Source organism: Schistocerca gregaria, unplaced genomic scaffold, assembly GCF_023897955.1.
Source record: "Schistocerca gregaria isolate iqSchGreg1 unplaced genomic scaffold, iqSchGreg1.2 ptg001082l, whole genome shotgun sequence".
Classification (NCBI taxonomy): domain Eukaryota; kingdom Metazoa; phylum Arthropoda; class Insecta; order Orthoptera; family Acrididae; genus Schistocerca; species Schistocerca gregaria.
In genome coordinates, this window is record NW_026062424.1 from 17234 (window position 1) to 44380 (window position 27147).

General features: G+C 52.0%; 19 non-coding genes across 19 annotated transcripts; all 19 read left to right on the top strand.

Moving 5' to 3' along the window:
• The first annotated feature begins 616 nt into the window (after nt 1-616).
• Nucleotides 617-735, top strand: LOC126328000 (5S ribosomal RNA). The gene has a single exon (XR_007561609.1). It is a non-coding gene; the product is annotated as a 5S ribosomal RNA (ribosomal RNA).
• Nucleotides 736-2017: 1282 nt separating this feature from the next.
• Nucleotides 2018-2136, top strand: LOC126328001 (5S ribosomal RNA). Its single transcript, XR_007561610.1, has one exon. It is a non-coding gene; the product is annotated as a 5S ribosomal RNA (ribosomal RNA).
• A 1282-nt stretch (nt 2137-3418) lies between these two features.
• LOC126328002 (5S ribosomal RNA) lies at nt 3419-3537 on the top strand. The gene has a single exon (XR_007561611.1). It is a non-coding gene; the product is annotated as a 5S ribosomal RNA (ribosomal RNA).
• Nucleotides 3538-4819: 1282 nt separating this feature from the next.
• On the top strand, nt 4820-4938 carry LOC126328003 (5S ribosomal RNA). The gene has a single exon (XR_007561612.1). It is a non-coding gene; the product is annotated as a 5S ribosomal RNA (ribosomal RNA).
• Nucleotides 4939-6220: 1282 nt separating this feature from the next.
• LOC126327990 (5S ribosomal RNA) lies at nt 6221-6339 on the top strand. Its single transcript, XR_007561600.1, has one exon. It is a non-coding gene; the product is annotated as a 5S ribosomal RNA (ribosomal RNA).
• A 1283-nt stretch (nt 6340-7622) lies between these two features.
• On the top strand, nt 7623-7741 carry LOC126328005 (5S ribosomal RNA). Its single transcript, XR_007561614.1, has one exon. It is a non-coding gene; the product is annotated as a 5S ribosomal RNA (ribosomal RNA).
• A 1282-nt stretch (nt 7742-9023) lies between these two features.
• Nucleotides 9024-9142, top strand: LOC126328006 (5S ribosomal RNA). The gene has a single exon (XR_007561615.1). It is a non-coding gene; the product is annotated as a 5S ribosomal RNA (ribosomal RNA).
• Nucleotides 9143-10424: 1282 nt separating this feature from the next.
• Nucleotides 10425-10543, top strand: LOC126328007 (5S ribosomal RNA). The gene has a single exon (XR_007561616.1). It is a non-coding gene; the product is annotated as a 5S ribosomal RNA (ribosomal RNA).
• Nucleotides 10544-11825: 1282 nt separating this feature from the next.
• On the top strand, nt 11826-11944 carry LOC126327991 (5S ribosomal RNA). Its single transcript, XR_007561601.1, has one exon. It is a non-coding gene; the product is annotated as a 5S ribosomal RNA (ribosomal RNA).
• Nucleotides 11945-13226: 1282 nt separating this feature from the next.
• LOC126328008 (5S ribosomal RNA) lies at nt 13227-13345 on the top strand. The gene has a single exon (XR_007561617.1). It is a non-coding gene; the product is annotated as a 5S ribosomal RNA (ribosomal RNA).
• Nucleotides 13346-14627: 1282 nt separating this feature from the next.
• On the top strand, nt 14628-14746 carry LOC126328009 (5S ribosomal RNA). Its single transcript, XR_007561618.1, has one exon. It is a non-coding gene; the product is annotated as a 5S ribosomal RNA (ribosomal RNA).
• A 1282-nt stretch (nt 14747-16028) lies between these two features.
• On the top strand, nt 16029-16147 carry LOC126328010 (5S ribosomal RNA). Its single transcript, XR_007561619.1, has one exon. It is a non-coding gene; the product is annotated as a 5S ribosomal RNA (ribosomal RNA).
• A 1282-nt stretch (nt 16148-17429) lies between these two features.
• Nucleotides 17430-17548, top strand: LOC126328011 (5S ribosomal RNA). Its single transcript, XR_007561620.1, has one exon. It is a non-coding gene; the product is annotated as a 5S ribosomal RNA (ribosomal RNA).
• A 1282-nt stretch (nt 17549-18830) lies between these two features.
• Nucleotides 18831-18949, top strand: LOC126328013 (5S ribosomal RNA). Its single transcript, XR_007561621.1, has one exon. It is a non-coding gene; the product is annotated as a 5S ribosomal RNA (ribosomal RNA).
• Nucleotides 18950-20231: 1282 nt separating this feature from the next.
• On the top strand, nt 20232-20350 carry LOC126328014 (5S ribosomal RNA). The gene has a single exon (XR_007561622.1). It is a non-coding gene; the product is annotated as a 5S ribosomal RNA (ribosomal RNA).
• A 1282-nt stretch (nt 20351-21632) lies between these two features.
• On the top strand, nt 21633-21751 carry LOC126328015 (5S ribosomal RNA). The gene has a single exon (XR_007561623.1). It is a non-coding gene; the product is annotated as a 5S ribosomal RNA (ribosomal RNA).
• A 1282-nt stretch (nt 21752-23033) lies between these two features.
• Nucleotides 23034-23152, top strand: LOC126328017 (5S ribosomal RNA). Its single transcript, XR_007561625.1, has one exon. It is a non-coding gene; the product is annotated as a 5S ribosomal RNA (ribosomal RNA).
• Nucleotides 23153-24434: 1282 nt separating this feature from the next.
• Nucleotides 24435-24553, top strand: LOC126328018 (5S ribosomal RNA). Its single transcript, XR_007561626.1, has one exon. It is a non-coding gene; the product is annotated as a 5S ribosomal RNA (ribosomal RNA).
• A 1282-nt stretch (nt 24554-25835) lies between these two features.
• LOC126328019 (5S ribosomal RNA) lies at nt 25836-25954 on the top strand. The gene has a single exon (XR_007561627.1). It is a non-coding gene; the product is annotated as a 5S ribosomal RNA (ribosomal RNA).
• Nucleotides 25955-27147: the final 1193 nt, after the last annotated feature.

Genomic DNA, 27147 nt, shown 5'->3' on the forward strand with positions numbered 1-27147 from the left:
CGAAAAGCCTGTGTCCTGTGTGCATGTTTTCGCACCTTTCCACGGCACGGCGCGGCACAGAGCTGCTCTGGTAGCTCCGAACGGCCGCACACGTCGCCTCGGACACGCCGGTTCGGCCCGCGCCCATCTCGCAGATGTTCCTCGTGCTTGTGCTGTCATATGGACCGCGACCCGAGCGGCAGCGAGCGGCAGTCGAGCAAAGTCGGGACAAGTCGGGACGGAAGGTGACAGCCGATTATGCACCGTGCGAATTACGCAAATATCTAGAAGCGCGACGCGTGTCAGGCAGGTGAGAACGCTTCTCTCGGTCCAGCAGGACACTGCCACACCCCGCGCAGTCCACCCGCCGCCCGGCCGCGCGCAATCCCTGCGACGGACAACAATAACAAGGTGCGTCTCCCGCGAGTGTCGGAGGCCGCACGAACCAAACGAATGACAGGCGGTGCAACGAGCAGCTGTGTTGTGCGTCTGACCCACGTGGCGGCGCGCCGCACTGCGCGTCGCCTTCGAGGTGGAAGGACGTGCTTTGCGTCAAATGTGCCACCGAAAATGGCGATTGCGTGTATTGGGAGGAGAGGCGAAGCCTTCTTGTGCCGTGCGGCTACAGTATAAGGACGCCAACGGCCATACCATGTTGAATACACCGGTTCTCGTCCGATCACCGAAGTTAAGCAACATCGGGCCCGGTTAGTACTTGGATGGGTGACCGCCTGGGAACACCGGGTGCTGTTGGCTCCCTCTCTTCTATTAAATTTTATGTCACTACACCTGCCAGCCCTCTTTTCATACAAACTCTCAGGTGCGACGAAGATGCTTCCACAAGCATTTTAAACTACTGTATTAAACGTAAGATGCGAAATTACAGTAATGAACTCAGTTTGTACAAGAATGCGCGGAGGAAGAGTGCTAGGAACTCGTTGAAAATAACGAAACACTGCGAATCGACAGATGTGCTCTTGAAATGCGTCAGAGCCTACTGTTTTGTAGGAGCGCTAAATTCCAAAAACTAACTACATTAAAAAAAACCTGTTCCCGTCCGACCACCGAAGATAAGCAACAACGTTTATATTCGGATCGGCGACCGCCTGGGAACTCTGGCTGTCTTCATTTCTTGCTTTCTTGTCGCTACCCCTGCCAGCCGTTTTTTCATGCTACCTTTCTCATGTGACAAAGATGCTTCCATACTGATTTTAAACTATCGTAAGATACGATATTAAGGAACTCAGTTTGAAAAGAGTGCGCCAAGGAAGACTTGCAAAGAGTCTCTGGAAATAACAAAACAGTATGAAGTGACAGAAATGTTGTGAAATACGTCAGGGCATATTGTTTTGTAGCAGTGCACAACGGCAAATTTGTAAACAAAAATTTACCTTTCGTCGCTACAAGAGATGGATACTTTGTCGAAAAGCCTGTGTCTTGTGTGCATGTTTTCGCACCTTTCCACGGCACGGCGCGGCACAGAGCTGCTCTGGTAGCTCCGAACGGCCGCACACGTCGCCTCGGACACGCCGGTTCGGCCCGCGCCCATCTCGCAGATGTTCCTCGTGCTTGTGCTGTCATATGGACCGCGACCCGAGCGGCAGCGAGCGGCAGTCGAGCAAAGTCGGGACAAGTCGGGACGGAAGGTGACAGCCGATTATGCACCGTGCGAATTACGCAAATATCTAGAAGCGCGACGCGTGTCAGGCAGGTGAGAACGCTTCTCTCGGTCCAGCAGGACACTGCCACACCCCGCGCAGTCCACCCGCCGCCCGGCCGCGCGCAATCCCTGCGACGGACAACAATAACAAGGTGCGTCTCCCGCGAGTGTCGGAGGCCGCACGAACCAAACGAATGACAGGCGGTGCAACGAGCAGCTGTGTTGTGCGTCTGACCCACGTGGCGGCGCGCCGCACTGCGCGTCGCCTTCGAGGTGGAAGGACGTGCTTTGCGTCAAATGTGCCACCGAAAATGGCGATTGCGTGTATTGGGAGGAGAGGCGAAGCCTTCTTGTGCCGTGCGGCTACAGTATAAGGACGCCAACGGCCATACCATGTTGAATACACCGGTTCTCGTCCGATCACCGAAGTTAAGCAACATCGGGCCCGGTTAGTACTTGGATGGGTGACCGCCTGGGAACACCGGGTGCTGTTGGCTCCCTCTCTTCTTTTAAATTTTATGTCACTACACCTGCCAGCCCTCTTTTCATACAAACTCTCAGGTGCGACGAAGATGCTTCCACAAGCATTTTAAACTACTGTATTAAACGTAAGATGCGAAATTACAGTAATGAACTCAGTTTGTACAAGAATGCGCGGAGGAAGAGTGCTAGGAACTCGTTGAAAATAACGAAACACTGCGAATCGACAGATGTGCTCTTGAAATGCGTCAGAGCCTACTGTTTTGTAGGAGCGCTAAATTCCAAAAACTAACTACATTAAAAAAAACCTGTTCCCGTCCGACCACCGAAGATAAGCAACAACGTTTATATTCGGATCGGCGACCGCCTGGGAACTCTGGCTGTCTTCATTTCTTGCTTTCTTGTCGCTACCCCTGCCAGCCGTTTTTTCATGCTACCTTTCTCATGTGACAAAGATGCTTCCATACTGATTTTAAACTATCGTAAGATACGATATTAAGGAACTCAGTTTGAAAAGAGTGCGCCAAGGAAGACTTGCAAAGAGTCTCTGGAAATAACAAAACAGTATGAAGTGACAGAAATGTTGTGAAATACGTCAGGGCATATTGTTTTGTAGCAGTGCACAACGGCAAATTTGTAAACAAAAATTTACCTTTCGTCGCTACAAGAGATGGATACTTTGTCGAAAAGCCTGTGTCTTGTGTGCATGTTTTCGCACCTTTCCACGGCACGGCGCGGCACAGAGCTGCTCTGGTAGCTCCGAACGGCCGCACACGTCGCCTCGGACACGCCGGTTCGGCCCGCGCCCATCTCGCAGATGTTCCTCGTGCTTGTGCTGTCATATGGACCGCGACCCGAGCGGCAGCGAGCGGCAGTCGAGCAAAGTCGGGACAAGTCGGGACGGAAGGTGACAGCCGATTATGCACCGTGCGAATTACGCAAATATCTAGAAGCGCGACGCGTGTCAGGCAGGTGAGAACGCTTCTCTCGGTCCAGCAGGACACTGCCACACCCCGCGCAGTCCACCCGCCGCCCGGCCGCGCGCAATCCCTGCGACGGACAACAATAACAAGGTGCGTCTCCCGCGAGTGTCGGAGGCCGCACGAACCAAACGAATGACAGGCGGTGCAACGAGCAGCTGTGTTGTGCGTCTGACCCACGTGGCGGCGCGCCGCACTGCGCGTCGCCTTCGAGGTGGAAGGACGTGCTTTGCGTCAAATGTGCCACCGAAAATGGCGATTGCGTGTATTGGGAGGAGAGGCGAAGCCTTCTTGTGCCGTGCGGCTACAGTATAAGGACGCCAACGGCCATACCATGTTGAATACACCGGTTCTCGTCCGATCACCGAAGTTAAGCAACATCGGGCCCGGTTAGTACTTGGATGGGTGACCGCCTGGGAACACCGGGTGCTGTTGGCTCCCTCTCTTCTTTTAAATTTTATGTCACTACACCTGCCAGCCCTCTTTTCATACAAACTCTCAGGTGCGACGAAGATGCTTCCACAAGCATTTTAAACTACTGTATTAAACGTAAGATGCGAAATTACAGTAATGAACTCAGTTTGTACAAGAATGCGCGGAGGAAGAGTGCTAGGAACTCGTTGAAAATAACGAAACACTGCGAATCGACAGATGTGCTCTTGAAATGCGTCAGAGCCTACTGTTTTGTAGGAGCGCTAAATTCCAAAAACTAACTACATTAAAAAAAACCTGTTCCCGTCCGACCACCGAAGATAAGCAACAACGTTTATATTCGGATCGGCGACCGCCTGGGAACTCTGGCTGTCTTCATTTCTTGCTTTCTTGTCGCTACCCCTGCCAGCCGTTTTTTCATGCTACCTTTCTCATGTGACAAAGATGCTTCCATACTGATTTTAAACTATCGTAAGATACGATATTAAGGAACTCAGTTTGAAAAGAGTGCGCCAAGGAAGACTTGCAAAGAGTCTCTGGAAATAACAAAACAGTATGAAGTGACAGAAATGTTGTGAAATACGTCAGGGCATATTGTTTTGTAGCAGTGCACAACGGCAAATTTGTAAACAAAAATTTACCTTTCGTCGCTACAAGAGATGGATACTTTGTCGAAAAGCCTGTGTCTTGTGTGCATGTTTTCGCACCTTTCCACGGCACGGCGCGGCACAGAGCTGCTCTGGTAGCTCCGAACGGCCGCACACGTCGCCTCGGACACGCCGGTTCGGCCCGCGCCCATCTCGCAGATGTTCCTCGTGCTTGTGCTGTCATATGGACCGCGACCCGAGCGGCAGCGAGCGGCAGTCGAGCAAAGTCGGGACAAGTCGGGACGGAAGGTGACAGCCGATTATGCACCGTGCGAATTACGCAAATATCTAGAAGCGCGACGCGTGTCAGGCAGGTGAGAACGCTTCTCTCGGTCCAGCAGGACACTGCCACACCCCGCGCAGTCCACCCGCCGCCCGGCCGCGCGCAATCCCTGCGACGGACAACAATAACAAGGTGCGTCTCCCGCGAGTGTCGGAGGCCGCACGAACCAAACGAATGACAGGCGGTGCAACGAGCAGCTGTGTTGTGCGTCTGACCCACGTGGCGGCGCGCCGCACTGCGCGTCGCCTTCGAGGTGGAAGGACGTGCTTTGCGTCAAATGTGCCACCGAAAATGGCGATTGCGTGTATTGGGAGGAGAGGCGAAGCCTTCTTGTGCCGTGCGGCTACAGTATAAGGACGCCAACGGCCATACCATGTTGAATACACCGGTTCTCGTCCGATCACCGAAGTTAAGCAACATCGGGCCCGGTTAGTACTTGGATGGGTGACCGCCTGGGAACACCGGGTGCTGTTGGCTCCCTCTCTTCTTTTAAATTTTATGTCACTACACCTGCCAGCCCTCTTTTCATACAAACTCTCAGGTGCGACGAAGATGCTTCCACAAGCATTTTAAACTACTGTATTAAACGTAAGATGCGAAATTACAGTAATGAACTCAGTTTGTACAAGAATGCGCGGAGGAAGAGTGCTAGGAACTCGTTGAAAATAACGAAACACTGCGAATCGACAGATGTGCTCTTGAAATGCGTCAGAGCCTACTGTTTTGTAGGAGCGCTAAATTCCAAAAACTAACTACATTAAAAAAAACCTGTTCCCGTCCGACCACCGAAGATAAGCAACAACGTTTATATTCGGATCGGCGACCGCCTGGGAACTCTGGCTGTCTTCATTTCTTGCTTTCTTGTCGCTACCCCTGCCAGCCGTTTTTTCATGCTACCTTTCTCATGTGACAAAGATGCTTCCATACTGATTTTAAACTATCGTAAGATACGATATTAAGGAACTCAGTTTGAAAAGAGTGCGCCAAGGAAGACTTGCAAAGAGTCTCTGGAAATAACAAAACAGTATGAAGTGACAGAAATGTTGTGAAATACGTCAGGGCATATTGTTTTGTAGCAGTGCACAACGGCAAATTTGTAAACAAAAATTTACCTTTCGTCGCTACAAGAGATGGATACTTTGTCGAAAAGCCTGTGTCTTGTGTGCATGTTTTCGCACCTTTCCACGGCACGGCGCGGCACAGAGCTGCTCTGGTAGCTCCGAACGGCCGCACACGTCGCCTCGGACACGCCGGTTCGGCCCGCGCCCATCTCGCAGATGTTCCTCGTGCTTGTGCTGTCATATGGACCGCGACCCGAGCGGCAGCGAGCGGCAGTCGAGCAAAGTCGGGACAAGTCGGGACGGAAGGTGACAGCCGATTATGCACCGTGCGAATTACGCAAATATCTAGAAGCGCGACGCGTGTCAGGCAGGTGAGAACGCTTCTCTCGGTCCAGCAGGACACTGCCACACCCCGCGCAGTCCACCCGCCGCCCGGCCGCGCGCAATCCCTGCGACGGACAACAATAACAAGGTGCGTCTCCCGCGAGTGTCGGAGGCCGCACGAACCAAACGAATGACAGGCGGTGCAACGAGCAGCTGTGTTGTGCGTCTGACCCACGTGGCGGCGCGCCGCACTGCGCGTCGCCTTCGAGGTGGAAGGACGTGCTTTGCGTCAAATGTGCCACCGAAAATGGCGATTGCGTGTATTGGGAGGAGAGGCGAAGCCTTCTTGTGCCGTGCGGCTACAGTATAAGGACGCCAACGGCCATACCATGTTGAATACACCGGTTCTCGTCCGATCACCGAAGTTAAGCAACATCGGGCCCGGTTAGTACTTGGATGGGTGACCGCCTGGGAACACTGGGTGCTGTTGGCTCCCTCTCTTCTTTTAAATTTTATGTCACTACACCTGCCAGCCCTCTTTTCATACAAACTCTCAGGTGCGACGAAGATGCTTCCACAAGCATTTTAAACTACTGTATTAAACGTAAGATGCGAAATTACAGTAATGAACTCAGTTTGTACAAGAATGCGCGGAGGAAGAGTGCTAGGAACTCGTTGAAAATAACGAAACACTGCGAATCGACAGATGTGCTCTTGAAATGCGTCAGAGCCTACTGTTTTGTAGGAGCGCTAAATTCCAAAAACTAACTACATTAAAAAAAAACCTGTTCCCGTCCGACCACCGAAGATAAGCAACAACGTTTATATTCGGATCGGCGACCGCCTGGGAACTCTGGCTGTCTTCATTTCTTGCTTTCTTGTCGCTACCCCTGCCAGCCGTTTTTTCATGCTACCTTTCTCATGTGACAAAGATGCTTCCATACTGTTTTTAAACTATCGTAAGATACGATATTAAGGAACTCAGTTTGAAAAGAGTGCGCCAAGGAAGACTTGCAAAGAGTCTCTGGAAATAACAAAACAGTATGAAGTGACAGAAATGTTGTGAAATACGTCAGGGCATATTGTTTTGTAGCAGTGCACAACGGCAAATTTGTAAACAAAAATTTACCTTTCGTCGCTACAAGAGATGGATACTTTGTCGAAAAGCCTGTGTCTTGTGTGCATGTTTTCGCACCTTTCCACGGCACGGCGCGGCACAGAGCTGCTCTGGTAGCTCCGAACGGCCGCACACGTCGCCTCGGACACGCCGGTTCGGCCCGCGCCCATCTCGCAGATGTTCCTCGTGCTTGTGCTGTCATATGGACCGCGACCCGAGCGGCAGCGAGCGGCAGTCGAGCAAAGTCGGGACAAGTCGGGACGGAAGGTGACAGCCGATTATGCACCGTGCGAATTACGCAAATATCTAGAAGCGCGACGCGTGTCAGGCAGGTGAGAACGCTTCTCTCGGTCCAGCAGGACACTGCCACACCCCGCGCAGTCCACCCGCCGCCCGGCCGCGCGCAATCCCTGCGACGGACAACAATAACAAGGTGCGTCTCCCGCGAGTGTCGGAGGCCGCACGAACCAAACGAATGACAGGCGGTGCAACGAGCAGCTGTGTTGTGCGTCTGACCCACGTGGCGGCGCGCCGCACTGCGCGTCGCCTTCGAGGTGGAAGGACGTGCTTTGCGTCAAATGTGCCACCGAAAATGGCGATTGCGTGTATTGGGAGGAGAGGCGAAGCCTTCTTGTGCCGTGCGGCTACAAAATAAGGACGCCAACGGCCATACCATGTTGAATACACCGGTTCTCGTCCGATCACCGAAGTTAAGCAACATCGGGCCCGGTTAGTACTTGGATGGGTGACCGCCTGGGAACACCGGGTGCTGTTGGCTCCCTCTCTTCTTTTAAATTTTATGTCACTACACCTGCCAGCCCTCTTTTCATACAAACTCTCAGGTGCGACGAAGATGCTTCCACAAGCATTTTAAACTACTGTATTAAACGTAAGATGCGAAATTACAGTAATGAACTCAGTTTGTACAAGAATGCGCGGAGGAAGAGTGCTAGGAACTCGTTGAAAATAACGAAACACTGCGAATCGACAGATGTGCTCTTGAAATGCGTCAGAGCCTACTGTTTTGTAGGAGCGCTAAATTCCAAAAACTAACTACATTAAAAAAAACCTGTTCCCGTCCGACCACCGAAGATAAGCAACAACGTTTATATTCGGATCGGCGACCGCCTGGGAACTCTGGCTGTCTTCATTTCTTGCTTTCTTGTCGCTACCCCTGCCAGCCGTTTTTTCATGCTACCTTTCTCATGTGACAAAGATGCTTCCATACTGATTTTAAACTATCGTAAGATACGATATTAAGGAACTCAGTTTGAAAAGAGTGCGCCAAGGAAGACTTGCAAAGAGTCTCTGGAAATAACAAAACAGTATGAAGTGACAGAAATGTTGTGAAATACGTCAGGGCATATTGTTTTGTAGCAGTGCACAACGGCAAATTTGTAAACAAAAATTTACCTTTCGTCGCTACAAGAGATGGATACTTTGTCGAAAAGCCTGTGTCTTGTGTGCATGTTTTCGCACCTTTCCACGGCACGGCGCGGCACAGAGCTGCTCTGGTAGCTCCGAACGGCCGCACACGTCGCCTCGGACACGCCGGTTCGGCCCGCGCCCATCTCGCAGATGTTCCTCGTGCTTGTGCTGTCATATGGACCGCGACCCGAGCGGCAGCGAGCGGCAGTCGAGCAAAGTCGGGACAAGTCGGGACGGAAGGTGACAGCCGATTATGCACCGTGCGAATTACGCAAATATCTAGAAGCGCGACGCGTGTCAGGCAGGTGAGAACGCTTCTCTCGGTCCAGCAGGACACTGCCACACCCCGCGCAGTCCACCCGCCGCCCGGCCGCGCGCAATCCCTGCGACGGACAACAATAACAAGGTGCGTCTCCCGCGAGTGTCGGAGGCCGCACGAACCAAACGAATGACAGGCGGTGCAACGAGCAGCTGTGTTGTGCGTCTGACCCACGTGGCGGCGCGCCGCACTGCGCGTCGCCTTCGAGGTGGAAGGACGTGCTTTGCGTCAAATGTGCCACCGAAAATGGCGATTGCGTGTATTGGGAGGAGAGGCGAAGCCTTCTTGTGCCGTGCGGCTACAGTATAAGGACGCCAACGGCCATACCATGTTGAATACACCGGTTCTCGTCCGATCACCGAAGTTAAGCAACATCGGGCCCGGTTAGTACTTGGATGGGTGACCGCCTGGGAACACCGGGTGCTGTTGGCTCCCTCTCTTCTTTTAAATTTTATGTCACTACACCTGCCAGCCCTCTTTTCATACAAACTCTCAGGTGCGACGAAGATGCTTCCACAAGCATTTTAAACTACTGTATTAAACGTAAGATGCGAAATTACAGTAATGAACTCAGTTTGTACAAGAATGCGCGGAGGAAGAGTGCTAGGAACTCGTTGAAAATAACGAAACACTGCGAATCGACAGATGTGCTCTTGAAATGCGTCAGAGCCTACTGTTTTGTAGGAGCGCTAAATTCCAAAAACTAACTACATTAAAAAAAACCTGTTCCCGTCCGACCACCGAAGATAAGCAACAACGTTTATATTCGGATCGGCGACCGCCTGGGAACTCTGGCTGTCTTCATTTCTTGCTTTCTTGTCGCTACCCCTGCCAGCCGTTTTTTCATGCTACCTTTCTCATGTGACAAAGATGCTTCCATACTGATTTTAAACTATCGTAAGATACGATATTAAGGAACTCAGTTTGAAAAGAGTGCGCCAAGGAAGACTTGCAAAGAGTCTCTGGAAATAACAAAACAGTATGAAGTGACAGAAATGTTGTGAAATACGTCAGGGCATATTGTTTTGTAGCAGTGCACAACGGCAAATTTGTAAACAAAAATTTACCTTTCGTCGCTACAAGAGATGGATACTTTGTCGAAAAGCCTGTGTCTTGTGTGCATGTTTTCGCACCTTTCCACGGCACGGCGCGGCACAGAGCTGCTCTGGTAGCTCCGAACGGCCGCACACGTCGCCTCGGACACGCCGGTTCGGCCCGCGCCCATCTCGCAGATGTTCCTCGTGCTTGTGCTGTCATATGGACCGCGACCCGAGCGGCAGCGAGCGGCAGTCGAGCAAAGTCGGGACAAGTCGGGACGGAAGGTGACAGCCGATTATGCACCGTGCGAATTACGCAAATATCTAGAAGCGCGACGCGTGTCAGGCAGGTGAGAACGCTTCTCTCGGTCCAGCAGGACACTGCCACACCCCGCGCAGTCCACCCGCCGCCCGGCCGCGCGCAATCCCTGCGACGGACAACAATAACAAGGTGCGTCTCCCGCGAGTGTCGGAGGCCGCACGAACCAAACGAATGACAGGCGGTGCAACGAGCAGCTGTGTTGTGCGTCTGACCCACGTGGCGGCGCGCCGCACTGCGCGTCGCCTTCGAGGTGGAAGGACGTGCTTTGCGTCAAATGTGCCACCGAAAATGGCGATTGCGTGTATTGGGAGGAGAGGCGAAGCCTTCTTGTGCCGTGCGGCTACAGTATAAGGACGCCAACGGCCATACCATGTTGAATACACCGGTTCTCGTCCGATCACCGAAGTTAAGCAACATCGGGCCCGGTTAGTACTTGGATGGGTGACCGCCTGGGAACACCGGGTGCTGTTGGCTCCCTCTCTTCTTTTAAATTTTATGTCACTACACCTGCCAGCCCTCTTTTCATACAAACTCTCAGGTGCGACGAAGATGCTTCCACAAGCATTTTAAACTACTGTATTAAACGTAAGATGCGAAATTACAGTAATGAACTCAGTTTGTACAAGAATGCGCGGAGGAAGAGTGCTAGGAACTCGTTGAAAATAACGAAACACTGCGAATCGACAGATGTGCTCTTGAAATGCGTCAGAGCCTACTGTTTTGTAGGAGCGCTAAATTCCAAAAACTAACTACATTAAAAAAAACCTGTTCCCGTCCGACCACCGAAGATAAGCAACAACGTTTATATTCGGATCGGCGACCGCCTGGGAACTCTGGCTGTCTTCATTTCTTGCTTTCTTGTCGCTACCCCTGCCAGCCGTTTTTTCATGCTACCTTTCTCATGTGACAAAGATGCTTCCATACTGATTTTAAACTATCGTAAGATACGATATTAAGGAACTCAGTTTGAAAAGAGTGCGCCAAGGAAGACTTGCAAAGAGTCTCTGGAAATAACAAAACAGTATGAAGTGACAGAAATGTTGTGAAATACGTCAGGGCATATTGTTTTGTAGCAGTGCACAACGGCAAATTTGTAAACAAAAATTTACCTTTCGTCGCTACAAGAGATGGATACTTTGTCGAAAAGCCTGTGTCTTGTGTGCATGTTTTCGCACCTTTCCACGGCACGGCGCGGCACAGAGCTGCTCTGGTAGCTCCGAACGGCCGCACACGTCGCCTCGGACACGCCGGTTCGGCCCGCGCCCATCTCGCAGATGTTCCTCGTGCTTGTGCTGTCATATGGACCGCGACCCGAGCGGCAGCGAGCGGCAGTCGAGCAAAGTCGGGACAAGTCGGGACGGAAGGTGACAGCCGATTATGCACCGTGCGAATTACGCAAATATCTAGAAGCGCGACGCGTGTCAGGCAGGTGAGAACGCTTCTCTCGGTCCAGCAGGACACTGCCACACCCCGCGCAGTCCACCCGCCGCCCGGCCGCGCGCAATCCCTGCGACGGACAACAATAACAAGGTGCGTCTCCCGCGAGTGTCGGAGGCCGCACGAACCAAACGAATGACAGGCGGTGCAACGAGCAGCTGTGTTGTGCGTCTGACCCACGTGGCGGCGCGCCGCACTGCGCGTCGCCTTCGAGGTGGAAGGACGTGCTTTGCGTCAAATGTGCCACCGAAAATGGCGATTGCGTGTATTGGGAGGAGAGGCGAAGCCTTCTTGTGCCGTGCGGCTACAGTATAAGGACGCCAACGGCCATACCATGTTGAATACACCGGTTCTCGTCCGATCACCGAAGTTAAGCAACATCGGGCCCGGTTAGTATTTGGATGGGTGACCGCCTGGGAACACCGGGTGCTGTTGGCTCCCTCTCTTCTTTTAAATTTTATGTCACTACACCTGCCAGCCCTCTTTTCATACAAACTCTCAGGTGCGACGAAGATGCTTCCACAAGCATTTTAAACTACTGTATTAAACGTAAGATGCGAAATTACAGTAATGAACTCAGTTTGTACAAGAATGCGCGGAGGAAGAGTGCTAGGAACTCGTTGAAAATAACGAAACACTGCGAATCGACAGATGTGCTCTTGAAATGCGTCAGAGCCTACTGTTTTGTAGGAGCGCTAAATTCCAAAAACTAACTACATTAAAAAAAACCTGTTCCCGTCCGACCACCGAAGATAAGCAACAACGTTTATATTCGGATCGGCGACCGCCTGGGAACTCTGGCTGTCTTCATTTCTTGCTTTCTTGTCGCTACCCCTGCCAGCCGTTTTTTCATGCTACCTTTCTCATGTGACAAAGATGCTTCCATACTGATTTTAAACTATCGTAAGATACGATATTAAGGAACTCAGTTTGAAAAGAGTGCGCCAAGGAAGACTTGCAAAGAGTCTCTGGAAATAACAAAACAGTATGAAGTGACAGAAATGTTGTGAAATACGTCAGGGCATATTGTTTTGTAGCAGTGCACAACGGCAAATTTGTAAACAAAAATTTACCTTTCGTCGCTACAAGAGATGGATACTTTGTCGAAAAGCCTGTGTCTTGTGTGCATGTTTTCGCACCTTTCCACGGCACGGCGCGGCACAGAGCTGCTCTGGTAGCTCCGAACGGCCGCACACGTCGCCTCGGACACGCCGGTTCGGCCCGCGCCCATCTCGCAGATGTTCCTCGTGCTTGTGCTGTCATATGGACCGCGACCCGAGCGGCAGCGAGCGGCAGTCGAGCAAAGTCGGGACAAGTCGGGACGGAAGGTGACAGCCGATTATGCACCGTGCGAATTACGCAAATATCTAGAAGCGCGACGCGTGTCAGGCAGGTGAGAACGCTTCTCTCGGTCCAGCAGGACACTGCCACACCCCGCGCAGTCCACCCGCCGCCCGGCCGCGCGCAATCCCTGCGACGGACAACAATAACAAGGTGCGTCTCCCGCGAGTGTCGGAGGCCGCACGAACCAAACGAATGACAGGCGGTGCAACGAGCAGCTGTGTTGTGCGTCTGACCCACGTGGCGGCGCGCCGCACTGCGCGTCGCCTTCGAGGTGGAAGGACGTGCTTTGCGTCAAATGTGCCACCGAAAATGGCGATTGCGTGTATTGGGAGGAGAGGCGAAGCCTTCTTGTGCCGTGCGGCTACAGTATAAGGACGCCAACGGCCATACCATGTTGAATACACCGGTTCTCGTCCGATCACCGAAGTTAAGCAACATCGGGCCCGGTTAGTACTTGGATGGGTGACCGCCTGGGAACACCGGGTGCTGTTGGCTCCCTCTCTTCTTTTAAATTTTATGTCACTACACCTGCCAGCCCTCTTTTCATACAAACTCTCAGGTGCGACGAAGATGCTTCCACAAGCATTTTAAACTACTGTATTAAACGTAAGATGCGAAATTACAGTAATGAACTCAGTTTGTACAAGAATGCGCGGAGGAAGAGTGCTAGGAACTCGTTGAAAATAACGAAACACTGCGAATCGACAGATGTGCTCTTGAAATGCGTCAGAGCCTACTGTTTTGTAGGAGCGCTAAATTCCAAAAACTAACTACATTAAAAAAAACCTGTTCCCGTCCGACCACCGAAGATAAGCAACAACGTTTATATTCGGATCGGCGACCGCCTGGGAACTCTGGCTGTCTTCATTTCTTGCTTTCTTGTCGCTACCCCTGCCAGCCGTTTTTTCATGCTACCTTTCTCATGTGACAAAGATGCTTCCATACTGATTTTAAACTATCGTAAGATACGATATTAAGGAACTCAGTTTGAAAAGAGTGCGCCAAGGAAGACTTGCAAAGAGTCTCTGGAAATAACAAAACAGTATGAAGTGACAGAAATGTTGTGAAATACGTCAGGGCATATTGTTTTGTAGCAGTGCACAACGGCAAATTTGTAAACAAAAATTTACCTTTCGTCGCTACAAGAGATGGATACTTTGTCGAAAAGCCTGTGTCTTGTGTGCATGTTTTCGCACCTTTCCACGGCACGGCGCGGCACAGAGCTGCTCTGGTAGCTCCGAACGGCCGCACACGTCGCCTCGGACACGCCGGTTCGGCCCGCGCCCATCTCGCAGATGTTCCTCGTGCTTGTGCTGTCATATGGACCGCGACCCGAGCGGCAGCGAGCGGCAGTCGAGCAAAGTCGGGACAAGTCGGGACGGAAGGTGACAGCCGATTATGCACCGTGCGAATTACGCAAATATCTAGAAGCGCGACGCGTGTCAGGCAGGTGAGAACGCTTCTCTCGGTCCAGCAGGACACTGCCACACCCCGCGCAGTCCACCCGCCGCCCGGCCGCGCGCAATCCCTGCGACGGACAACAATAACAAGGTGCGTCTCCCGCGAGTGTCGGAGGCCGCACGAACCAAACGAATGACAGGCGGTGCAACGAGCAGCTGTGTTGTGCGTCTGACCCACGTGGCGGCGCGCCGCACTGCGCGTCGCCTTCGAGGTGGAAGGACGTGCTTTGCGTCAAATGTGCCACCGAAAATGGCGATTGCGTGTATTGGGAGGAGAGGCGAAGCCTTCTTGTGCCGTGCGGCTACAGTATAAGGACGCCAACGGCCATACCATGTTGAATACACCGGTTCTCGTCCGATCACCGAAGTTAAGCAACATCGGGCCCGGTTAGTACTTGGATGGGTGACCGCCTGGGAACACCGGGTGCTGTTGGCTCCCTCTCTTCTTTTAAATTTTATGTCACTACACCTGCCAGCCCTCTTTTCATACAAACTCTCAGGTGCGACGAAGATGCTTCCACAAGCATTTTAAACTACTGTATTAAACGTAAGATGCGAAATTACAGTAATGAACTCAGTTTGTACAAGAATGCGCGGAGGAAGAGTGCTAGGAACTCGTTGAAAATAACGAAACACTGCGAATCGACAGATGTGCTCTTGAAATGCGTCAGAGCCTACTGTTTTGTAGGAGCGCTAAATTCCAAAAACTAACTACATTAAAAAAAACCTGTTCCCGTCCGACCACCGAAGATAAGCAACAACGTTTATATTCGGATCGGCGACCGCCTGGGAACTCTGGCTGTCTTCATTTCTTGCTTTCTTGTCGCTACCCCTGCCAGCCGTTTTTTCATGCTACCTTTCTCATGTGACAAAGATGCTTCCATACTGATTTTAAACTATCGTAAGATACGATATTAAGGAACTCAGTTTGAAAAGAGTGCGCCAAGGAAGACTTGCAAAGAGTCTCTGGAAATAACAAAACAGTATGAAGTGACAGAAATGTTGTGAAATACGTCAGGGCATATTGTTTTGTAGCAGTGCACAACGGCAAATTTGTAAACAAAAATTTACCTTTCGTCGCTACAAGAGATGGATACTTTGTCGAAAAGCCTGTGTCTTGTGTGCATGTTTTCGCACCTTTCCACGGCACGGCGCGGCACAGAGCTGCTCTGGTAGCTCCGAACGGCCGCACACGTCGCCTCGGACACGCCGGTTCGGCCCGCGCCCATCTCGCAGATGTTCCTCGTGCTTGTGCTGTCATATGGACCGCGACCCGAGCGGCAGCGAGCGGCAGTCGAGCAAAGTCGGGACAAGTCGGGACGGAAGGTGACAGCCGATTATGCACCGTGCGAATTACGCAAATATCTAGAAGCGCGACGCGTGTCAGGCAGGTGAGAACGCTTCTCTCGGTCCAGCAGGACACTGCCACACCCCGCGCAGTCCACCCGCCGCCCGGCCGCGCGCAATCCCTGCGACGGACAACAATAACAAGGTGCGTCTCCCGCGAGTGTCGGAGGCCGCACGAACCAAACGAATGACAGGCGGTGCAACGAGCAGCTGTGTTGTGCGTCTGACCCACGTGGCGGCGCGCCGCACTGCGCGTCGCCTTCGAGGTGGAAGGACGTGCTTTGCGTCAAATGTGCCACCGAAAATGGCGATTGCGTGTATTGGGAGGAGAGGCGAAGCCTTCTTGTGCCGTGCGGCTACAGTATAAGGACGCCAACGGCCATACCATGTTGAATACACCGGTTCTCGTCCGATCACCGAAGTTAAGCAACATCGGGCCCGGTTAGTACTTGGATGGGTGACCGCCTGGGAACACCGGGTGCTGTTGGCTCCCTCTCTTCTTTTAAATTTTATGTCACTACACCTGCCAGCCCTCTTTTCATACAAACTCTCAGGTGCGACGAAGATGCTTCCACAAGCATTTTAAACTACTGTATTAAACGTAAGATGCGAAATTACAGTAATGAACTCAGTTTGTACAAGAATGCGCGGAGGAAGAGTGCTAGGAACTCGTTGAAAATAACGAAACACTGCGAATCGACAGATGTGCTCTTGAAATGCGTCAGAGCCTACTGTTTTGTAGGAGCGCTAAATTCCAAAAACTAACTACATTAAAAAAAACCTGTTCCCGTCCGACCACCGAAGATAAGCAACAACGTTTATATTCGGATCGGCGACCGCCTGGGAACTCTGGCTGTCTTCATTTCTTGCTTTCTTGTCGCTACCCCTGCCAGCCGTTTTTTCATGCTACCTTTCTCATGTGACAAAGATGCTTCCATACTGATTTTAAACTATCGTAAGATACGATATTAAGGAACTCAGTTTGAAAAGAGTGCGCCAAGGAAGACTTGCAAAGAGTCTCTGGAAATAACAAAACAGTATGAAGTGACAGAAATGTTGTGAAATACGTCAGGGCATATTGTTTTGTAGCAGTGCACAACGGCAAATTTGTAAACAAAAATTTACCTTTCGTCGCTACAAGAGATGGATACTTTGTCGAAAAGCCTGTGTCTTGTGTGCATGTTTTCGCACCTTTCCACGGCACGGCGCGGCACAGAGCTGCTCTGGTAGCTCCGAACGGCCGCACACGTCGCCTCGGACACGCCGGTTCGGCCCGCGCCCATCTCGCAGATGTTCCTCGTGCTTGTGCTGTCATATGGACCGCGACCCGAGCGGCAGCGAGCGGCAGTCGAGCAAAGTCGGGACAAGTCGGGACGGAAGGTGACAGCCGATTATGCACCGTGCGAATTACGCAAATATCTAGAAGCGCGACGCGTGTCAGGCAGGTGAGAACGCTTCTCTCGGTCCAGCAGGACACTGCCACACCCCGCGCAGTCCACCCGCCGCCCGGCCGCGCGCAATCCCTGCGACGGACAACAATAACAAGGTGCGTCTCCCGCGAGTGTCGGAGGCCGCACGAACCAAACGAATGACAGGCGGTGCAACGAGCAGCTGTGTTGTGCGTCTGACCCACGTGGCGGCGCGCCGCACTGCGCGTCGCCTTCGAGGTGGAAGGACGTGCTTTGCGTCAAATGTGCCACCGAAAATGGCGATTGCGTGTATTGGGAGGAGAGGCGAAGCCTTCTTGTGCCGTGCGGCTACAGTATAAGGACGCCAACGGCCATACCATGTTGAATACACCGGTTCTCGTCCGATCACCGAAGTTAAGCAACATCGGGCCCGGTTAGTACTTGGATGGGTGACCGCCTGGGAACACCGGGTGCTGTTGGCTCCCTCTCTTCTTTTAAATTTTATGTCACTACACCTGCCAGCCCTCTTTTCATACAAACTCTCAGGTGCGACGAAGATGCTTCCACAAGCATTTTAAACTACTGTATTAAACGTAAGATGCGAAATTACAGTAATGAACTCAGTTTGTACAAGAATGCGCGGAGGAAGAGTGCTAGGAACTCGTTGAAAATAACGAAACACTGCGAATCGACAGATGTGCTCTTGAAATGCGTCAGAGCCTACTGTTTTGTAGGAGCGCTAAATTCCAAAAACTAACTACATTAAAAAAAACCTGTTCCCGTCCGACCACCGAAGATAAGCAACAACGTTTATATTCGGATCGGCGACCGCCTGGGAACTCTGGCTGTCTTCATTTCTTGCTTTCTTGTCGCTACCCCTGCCAGCCGTTTTTTCATGCTACCTTTCTCATGTGACAAAGATGCTTCCATACTGATTTTAAACTATCGTAAGATACGATATTAAGGAACTCAGTTTGAAAAGAGTGCGCCAAGGAAGACTTGCAAAGAGTCTCTGGAAATAACAAAACAGTATGAAGTGACAGAAATGTTGTGAAATACGTCAGGGCATATTGTTTTGTAGCAGTGCACAACGGCAAATTTGTAAACAAAAATTTACCTTTCGTCGCTACAAGAGATGGATACTTTGTCGAAAAGCCTGTGTCTTGTGTGCATGTTTTCGCACCTTTCCACGGCACGGCGCGGCACAGAGCTGCTCTGGTAGCTCCGAACGGCCGCACACGTCGCCTCGGACACGCCGGTTCGGCCCGCGCCCATCTCGCAGATGTTCCTCGTGCTTGTGCTGTCATATGGACCGCGACCCGAGCGGCAGCGAGCGGCAGTCGAGCAAAGTCGGGACAAGTCGGGACGGAAGGTGACAGCCGATTATGCACCGTGCGAATTACGCAAATATCTAGAAGCGCGACGCGTGTCAGGCAGGTGAGAACGCTTCTCTCGGTCCAGCAGGACACTGCCACACCCCGCGCAGTCCACCCGCCGCCCGGCCGCGCGCAATCCCTGCGACGGACAACAATAACAAGGTGCGTCTCCCGCGAGTGTCGGAGGCCGCACGAACCAAACGAATGACAGGCGGTGCAACGAGCAGCTGTGTTGTGCGTCTGACCCACGTGGCGGCGCGCCGCACTGCGCGTCGCCTTCGAGGTGGAAGGACGTGCTTTGCGTCAAATGTGCCACCGAAAATGGCGATTGCGTGTATTGGGAGGAGAGGCGAAGCCTTCTTGTGCCGTGCGGCTACAGTATAAGGACGCCAACGGCCATACCATGTTGAATACACCGGTTCTCGTCCGATCACCGAAGTTAAGCAACATCGGGCCCGGTTAGTACTTGGATGGGTGACCGCCTGGGAACACCGGGTGCTGTTGGCTCCCTCTCTTCTTTTAAATTTTATGTCACTACACCTGCCAGCCCTCTTTTCATACAAACTCTCAGGTGCGACGAAGATGCTTCCACAAGCATTTTAAACTACTGTATTAAACGTAAGATGCGAAATTACAGTAATGAACTCAGTTTGTACAAGAATGCGCGGAGGAAGAGTGCTAGGAACTCGTTGAAAATAACGAAACACTGCGAATCGACAGATGTGCTCTTGAAATGCGTCAGAGCCTACTGTTTTGTAGGAGCGCTAAATTCCAAAAACTAACTACATTAAAAAAAACCTGTTCCCGTCCGACCACCGAAGATAAGCAACAACGTTTATATTCGGATCGGCGACCGCCTGGGAACTCTGGCTGTCTTCATTTCTTGCTTTCTTGTCGCTACCCCTGCCAGCCGTTTTTTCATGCTACCTTTCTCATGTGACAAAGATGCTTCCATACTGATTTTAAACTATCGTAAGATACGATATTAAGGAACTCAGTTTGAAAAGAGTGCGCCAAGGAAGACTTGCAAAGAGTCTCTGGAAATAACAAAACAGTATGAAGTGACAGAAATGTTGTGAAATACGTCAGGGCATATTGTTTTGTAGCAGTGCACAACGGCAAATTTGTAAACAAAAATTTACCTTTCGTCGCTACAAGAGATGGATACTTTGTCGAAAAGCCTGTGTCTTGTGTGCATGTTTTCGCACCTTTCCACGGCACGGCGCGGCACAGAGCTGCTCTGGTAGCTCCGAACGGCCGCACACGTCGCCTCGGACACGCCGGTTCGGCCCGCGCCCATCTCGCAGATGTTCCTCGTGCTTGTGCTGTCATATGGACCGCGACCCGAGCGGCAGCGAGCGGCAGTCGAGCAAAGTCGGGACAAGTCGGGACGGAAGGTGACAGCCGATTATGCACCGTGCGAATTACGCAAATATCTAGAAGCGCGACGCGTGTCAGGCAGGTGAGAACGCTTCTCTCGGTCCAGCAGGACACTGCCACACCCCGCGCAGTCCACCCGCCGCCCGGCCGCGCGCAATCCCTGCGACGGACAACAATAACAAGGTGCGTCTCCCGCGAGTGTCGGAGGCCGCACGAACCAAACGAATGACAGGCGGTGCAACGAGCAGCTGTGTTGTGCGTCTGACCCACGTGGCGGCGCGCCGCACTGCGCGTCGCCTTCGAGGTGGAAGGACGTGCTTTGCGTCAAATGTGCCACCGAAAATGGCGATTGCGTGTATTGGGAGGAGAGGCGAAGCCTTCTTGTGCCGTGCGGCTACAGTATAAGGACGCCAACGGCCATACCATGTTGAATACACCGGTTCTCGTCCGATCACCGAAGTTAAGCAACATCGGGCCCGGTTAGTACTTGGATGGGTGACCGCCTGGGAACACCGGGTGCTGTTGGCTCCCTCTCTTCTTTTAAATTTTATGTCACTACACCTGCCAGCCCTCTTTTCATACAAACTCTCAGGTGCGACGAAGATGCTTCCACAAGCATTTTAAACTACTGTATTAAACGTAAGATGCGAAATTACAGTAATGAACTCAGTTTGTACAAGAATGCGCGGAGGAAGAGTGCTAGGAACTCGTTGAAAATAACGAAACACTGCGAATCGACAGATGTGCTCTTGAAATGCGTCAGAGCCTACTGTTTTGTAGGAGCGCTAAATTCCAAAAACTAACTACATTAAAAAAAACCTGTTCCCGTCCGACCACCGAAGATAAGCAACAACGTTTATATTCGGATCGGCGACCGCCTGGGAACTCTGGCTGTCTTCATTTCTTGCTTTCTTGTCGCTACCCCTGCCAGCCGTTTTTTCATGCTACCTTTCTCATGTGACAAAGATGCTTCCATACTGATTTTAAACTATCGTAAGATACGATATTAAGGAACTCAGTTTGAAAAGAGTGCGCCAAGGAAGACTTGCAAAGAGTCTCTGGAAATAACAAAACAGTATGAAGTGACAGAAATGTTGTGAAATACGTCAGGGCATATTGTTTTGTAGCAGTGCACAACGGCAAATTTGTAAACAAAAATTTACCTTTCGTCGCTACAAGAGATGGATACTTTGTCGAAAAGCCTGTGTCTTGTGTGCATGTTTTCGCACCTTTCCACGGCACGGCGCGGCACAGAGCTGCTCTGGTAGCTCCGAACGGCCGCACACGTCGCCTCGGACACGCCGGTTCGGCCCGCGCCCATCTCGCAGATGTTCCTCGTGCTTGTGCTGTCATATGGACCGCGACCCGAGCGGCAGCGAGCGGCAGTCGAGCAAAGTCGGGACAAGTCGGGACGGAAGGTGACAGCCGATTATGCACCGTGCGAATTACGCAAATATCTAGAAGCGCGACGCGTGTCAGGCAGGTGAGAACGCTTCTCTCGGTCCAGCAGGACACTGCCACACCCCGCGCAGTCCACCCGCCGCCCGGCCGCGCGCAATCCCTGCGACGGACAACAATAACAAGGTGCGTCTCCCGCGAGTGTCGGAGGCCGCACGAACCAAACGAATGACAGGCGGTGCAACGAGCAGCTGTGTTGTGCGTCTGACCCACGTGGCGGCGCGCCGCACTGCGCGTCGCCTTCGAGGTGGAAGGACGTGCTTTGCGTCAAATGTGCCACCGAAAATGGCGATTGCGTGTATTGGGAGGAGAGGCGAAGCCTTCTTGTGCCGTGCGGCTACAGTATAAGGACGCCAACGGCCATACCATGTTGAATACACCGGTTCTCGTCCGATCACCGAAGTTAAGCAACATCGGGCCCGGTTAGTACTTGGATGGGTGACCGCCTGGGAACACCGGGTGCTGTTGGCTCCCTCTGTTCTTTTAAATTTTATGTCACTACACCTGCCAGCCCTCTTTTCATACAAACTCTCAGGTGCGACGAAGATGCTTCCACAAGCATTTTAAACTACTGTATTAAACGTAAGATGCGAAATTACAGTAATGAACTCAGTTTGTACAAGAATGCGCGGAGGAAGAGTGCTAGGAACTCGTTGAAAATAACGAAACACTGCGAATCGACAGATGTGCTCTTGAAATGCGTCAGAGCCTACTGTTTTGTAGGAGCGCTAAATTCCAAAAACTAACTACATTAAAAAAAACCTGTTCCCGTCCGACCACCGAAGATAAGCAACAACGTTTATATTCGGATCGGCGACCGCCTGGGAACTCTGGCTGTCTTCATTTCTTGCTTTCTTGTCGCTACCCCTGCCAGCCGTTTTTTCATGCTACCTTTCTCATGTGACAAAGATGCTTCCATACTGATTTTAAACTATCGTAAGATACGATATTAAGGAACTCAGTTTGAAAAGAGTGCGCCAAGGAAGACTTGCAAAGAGTCTCTGGAAATAACAAAACAGTATGAAGTGACAGAAATGTTGTGAAATACGTCAGGGCATATTGTTTTGTAGCAGTGCACAACGGCAAATTTGTAAACAAAAATTTACCTTTCGTCGCTACAAGAGATGGATACTTTGTCGAAAAGCCTGTGTCTTGTGTGCATGTTTTCGCACCTTTCCACGGCACGGCGCGGCACAGAGCTGCTCTGGTAGCTCCGAACGGCCGCACACGTCGCCTCGGACACGCCGGTTCGGCCCGCGCCCATCTCGCAGATGTTCCTCGTGCTTGTGCTGTCATATGGACCGCGACCCGAGCGGCAGCGAGCGGCAGTCGAGCAAAGTCGGGACAAGTCGGGACGGAAGGTGACAGCCGATTATGCACCGTGCGAATTACGCAAATATCTAGAAGCGCGACGCGTGTCAGGCAGGTGAGAACGCTTCTCTCGGTCCAGCAGGACACTGCCACACCCCGCGCAGTCCACCCGCCGCCCGGCCGCGCGCAATCCCTGCGACGGACAACAATAACAAGGTGCGTCTCCCGCGAGTGTCGGAGGCCGCACGAACCAAACGAATGACAGGCGGTGCAACGAGCAGCTGTGTTGTGCGTCTGACCCACGTGGCGGCGCGCCGCACTGCGCGTCGCCTTCGAGGTGGAAGGACGTGCTTTGCGTCAAATGTGCCACCGAAAATGGCGATTGCGTGTATTGGGAGGAGAGGCGAAGCCTTCTTGTGCCGTGCGGCTACAGTATAAGGACGCCAACGGCCATACCATGTTGAATACACCGGTTCTCGTCCGATCACCGAAGTTAAGCAACATCGGGCCCGGTTAGTACTTGGATGGGTGACCGCCTGGGAACACCGGGTGCTGTTGGCTCCCTCTCTTCTTTTAAATTTTATGTCACTACACCTGCCAGCCCTCTTTTCATACAAACTCTCAGGTGCGACGAAGATGCTTCCACAAGCATTTTAAACTACTGTATTAAACGTAAGATGCGAAATTACAGTAATGAACTCAGTTTGTACAAGAATGCGCGGAGGAAGAGTGCTAGGAACTCGTTGAAAATAACGAAACACTGCGAATCGACAGATGTGCTCTTGAAATGCGTCAGAGCCTACTGTTTTGTAGGAGCGCTAAATTCCAAAAACTAACTACATTAAAAAAAACCTGTTCCCGTCCGACCACCGAAGATAAGCAACAACGTTTATATTCGGATCGGCGACCGCCTGGGAACTCTGGCTGTCTTCATTTCTTGCTTTCTTGTCGCTACCCCTGCCAGCCGTTTTTTCATGCTACCTTTCTCATGTGACAAAGATGCTTCCATACTGATTTTAAACTATCGTAAGATACGATATTAAGGAACTCAGTTTGAAAAGAGTGCGCCAAGGAAGACTTGCAAAGAGTCTCTGGAAATAACAAAACAGTATGAAGTGACAGAAATGTTGTGAAATACGTCAGGGCATATTGTTTTGTAGCAGTGCACAACGGCAAATTTGTAAACAAAAATTTACCTTTCGTCGCTACAAGAGATGGATACTTTGTCGAAAAGCCTGTGTCTTGTGTGCATGTTTTCGCACCTTTCCACGGCACGGCGCGGCACAGAGCTGCTCTGGTAGCTCCGAACGGCCGCACACGTCGCCTCGGACACGCCGGTTCGGCCCGCGCCCATCTCGCAGATGTTCCTCGTGCTTGTGCTGTCATATGGACCGCGACCCGAGCGGCAGCGAGCGGCAGTCGAGCAAAGTCGGGACAAGTCGGGACGGAAGGTGACAGCCGATTATGCACCGTGCGAATTACGCAAATATCTAGAAGCGCGACGCGTGTCAGGCAGGTGAGAACGCTTCTCTCGGTCCAGCAGGACACTGCCACACCCCGCGCAGTCCACCCGCCGCCCGGCCGCGCGCAATCCCTGCGACGGACAACAATAACAAGGTGCGTCTCCCGCGAGTGTCGGAGGCCGCACGAACCAAACGAATGACAGGCGGTGCAACGAGCAGCTGTGTTGTGCGTCTGACCCACGTGGCGGCGCGCCGCACTGCGCGTCGCCTTCGAGGTGGAAGGACGTGCTTTGCGTCAAATGTGCCACCGAAAATGGCGATTGCGTGTATTGGGAGGAGAGGCGAAGCCTTCTTGTGCCGTGCGGCTACAGTATAAGGACGCCAACGGCCATACCATGTTGAATACACCGGTTCTCGTCCGATCACCGAAGTTAAGCAACATCGGGCCCGGTTAGTACTTGGATGGGTGACCGCCTGGGAACACCGGGTGCTGTTGGCTCCCTCTCTTCTTTTAAATTTTATGTCACTACACCTGCCAGCCCTCTTTTCATACAAACTCTCAGGTGCGACGAAGATGCTTCCACAAGCATTTTAAACTACTGTATTAAACGTAAGATGCGAAATTACAGTAATGAACTCAGTTTGTACAAGAATGCGCGGAGGAAGAGTGCTAGGAACTTGTTGAAAATAACGAAACACTGCGAATCGACAGATGTGCTCTTGAAATGCGTCAGAGCCTACTGTTTTGTAGGAGCGCTAAATTCCAAAAACTAACTACATTAAAAAAAACCTGTTCCCGTCCGACCACCGAAGATAAGCAACAACGTTTATATTCGGATCGGCGACCGCCTGGGAACTCTGGCTGTCTTCATTTCTTGCTTTCTTGTCGCTACCCCTGCCAGCCGTTTTTTCATGCTACCTTTCTCATGCGACAAAGATGCTTCCATACTGATTTTAAACTATCGTAAGATACGATATTAAGGAACTCAGTTTGAAAAGAGTGCGCCAAGGAAGACTTGCAAAGAGTCTCTGGAAATAACAAAACAGTATGAAGTGACAGAAATGTTGTGAAATACGTCAGGGCATATTGTTTTGTAGCAGTGCACAACGGCAAATTTGTAAACAAAAATTTACCTTTCGTCGCTACAAGAGATGGATACTTTGTCGAAAAGCCTGTGTCTTGTGTGCATGTTTTCGCACCTTTCCACGGCACGGCGCGGCACAGAGCTGCTCTGGTAGCTCCGAACGGCCGCACACGTCGCCTCGGACACGCCGGTTCGGCCCGCGCCCATCTCGCAGATGTTCCTCGTGCTTGTGCTGTCATATGGACCGCGACCCGAGCGGCAGCGAGCGGCAGTCGAGCAAAGTCGGGACAAGTCGGGACGGAAGGTGACAGCCGATTATGCACCGTGCGAATTACGCAAATATCTAGAAGCGCGACGCGTGTCAGGCAGGTGAGAACGCTTCTCTCGGTCCAGCAGGACACTGCCACACCCCGCGCAGTCCACCCGCCGCCCGGCCGCGCGCAATCCCTGCGACGGACAACAATAACAAGGTGCGTCTCCCGCGAGTGTCGGAGGCCGCACGAACCAAACGAATGACAGGCGGTGCAACGAGCAGCTGTGTTGTGCGTCTGACCCACGTGGCGGCGCGCCGCACTGCGCGTCGCCTTCGAGGTGGAAGGACGTGCTTTGCGTCAAATGTGCCACCGAAAATGGCGATTGCGTGTATTGGGAGGAGAGGCGAAGCCTTCTTGTGCCGTGCGGCTACAGTATAAGGATGCCAACGGCCATACCATGTTGAATACACCGGTTCTCGTCCGATCACCGAAGTTAAGCAACATCGGGCCCGGTTAGTACTTGGATGGGTGACCGCCTGGGAACACCGGGTGCTGTTGGCTCCCTCTGTTCTTTTAAATTTTATGTCACTACACCTGCCAGCCCTCTTTTCATACAAACTCTCAGGTGCGACGAAGATGCTTCCACAAGCATTTTAAACTACTGTATTAAACGTAAGATGCGAAATTACAGTAATGAACTCAGTTTGTACAAGAATGCGCGGAGGAAGAGTGCTAGGAACTCGTTGAAAATAACGAAACACTGCGAATCGACAGATGTGCTCTTGAAATGCGTCAGAGCCTACTGTTTTGTAGGAGCGCTAAATTCCAAAAACTAACTACATTAAAAAAAACCTGTTCCCGTCCGACCACCGAAGATAAGCAACAACGTTTATATTCGGATCGGCGACCGCCTGGGAACTCTGGCTGTCTTCATTTCTTGCTTTCTTGTCGCTACCCCTGCCAGCCGTTTTTTCATGCTACCTTTCTCATGTGACAAAGATGCTTCCATACTGATTTTAAACTATCGTAAGATACGATATTAAGGAACTCAGTTTGAAAAGAGTGCGCCAAGGAAGACTTGCAAAGAGTCTCTGGAAATAACAAAACAGTATGAAGTGACAGAAATGTTGTGAAATACGTCAGGGCATATTGTTTTGTAGCAGTGCACAACGGCAAATTTGTAAACAAAAATTTACCTTTCGTCGCTACAAGAGATGGATACTTTGTCGAAAAGCCTGTGTCTTGTGTGCATGTTTTCGCACCTTTCCACGGCACGGCGCGGCACAGAGCTGCTCTGGTAGCTCCGAACGGCCGCACACGTCGCCTCGGACACGCCGGTTCGGCCCGCGCCCATCTCGCAGATGTTCCTCGTGCTTGTGCTGTCATATGGACCGCGACCCGAGCGGCAGCGAGCGGCAGTCGAGCAAAGTCGGGACAAGTCGGGACGGAAGGTGACAGCCGATTATGCACCGTGCGAATTACGCAAATATCTAGAAGCGCGACGCGTGTCAGGCAGGTGAGAACGCTTCTCTCGGTCCAGCAGGACACTGCCACACCCCGCGCAGTCCACCCGCCGCCCGGCCGCGCGCAATCCCTGCGACGGACAACAATAACAAGGTGCGTCTCCCGCGAGTGTCGGAGGCCGCACGAACCAAACGAATGACAGGCGGTGCAACGAGCAGCTGTGTTGTGCGTCTGACCCACGTGGCGGCGCGCCGCACTGCGCGTCGCCTTCGAGGTGGAAGGACGTGCTT